The sequence below is a fragment of the Perkinsus marinus genome, assembly GCF_000006405.1.
Source record: "Perkinsus marinus ATCC 50983 genomic scaffold scf_1104296967748, whole genome shotgun sequence".
NCBI lineage: Eukaryota > Perkinsozoa > Perkinsida > Perkinsidae > Perkinsus > Perkinsus marinus.
In genome coordinates, this window is record NW_003203443.1 from 37 (window position 1) to 873 (window position 837).

Genomic DNA, 837 nt, shown 5'->3' on the forward strand with positions numbered 1-837 from the left:
ATGAGAAGTACTGCTCCATAGGCCTCTAAGATTGAAATGTACATCACAAGTTAATTGCTATCACGGCGGTGCCGTTTTGGCTTCAAAGAAGCACGCTTGTGGCTCTCTTTTTTCACCTAGCGTCCTCATATCTTCTCGCACCGGACTCTTGGTGGATCCCGCGCCGGTTTCGCCAAGAAACCCAACCCAACGCCTTAACAAAATTGCGCGCGCTGGGGTGGGGGCCCCGGGCGCGCGCTAAAATCAAACCGGCTTTACCTGCGGCTAGAGTATATAGGCAAAATGAAGCCGTCTTCTCGCGACCTAGCCGTTCAATTTCGTTGAGTTTTAAATAGCATACGTAGCAGCCCGACACAGGTTGAGCACGCACTAGTCTGCGAGAATGTAACACAACAGTTTCGACAAGGAGCCGATTTAAAATGACCGCAAGTTCGAATCCCAGGCCTGACAATTTTAAATCTTTTATACATGTCACAAAAACCTAGCGGAGCGATGCAGTCCAGCAAGATTCACGCAATTGTGCTGTCTCTGAAAGTCGTCTCCGCCCGATTCGTGCAGCTCAGTTGGTAGAGCGCCCGCCCATCATGCGAGAGTTCGCAGGTTCGATTCCAACGGACCACGTTTTTCATGCAACCTCGTAAAACGTGTGTGTAATGTTGGATTGCTAACTTCAGTATGATTTTGTCTTCTACCGTTTGTATACAACGATTACCAACGTCGGATGATGTATATTTGTGTTGGAAAATATTAGCTCGATATTTTGTCAAGAAAAACGTTGCGTCAGAACGCCGTGCGATGTTTTGAGAGGCATTTATTTCCACGATTGCTAATTTCTCG

General features: G+C 47.4%; 1 non-coding gene across 1 annotated transcript; it reads left to right on the top strand.

Annotated features, from left to right (window-relative positions):
• Positions 1 to 547: 547 nt before the first annotated feature.
• Positions 548 to 619, top strand: Pmar_PMAR003877. The gene has a single exon. It is a non-coding gene; the product is annotated as a tRNA-Asp (tRNA).
• Positions 620 to 837: the final 218 nt, after the last annotated feature.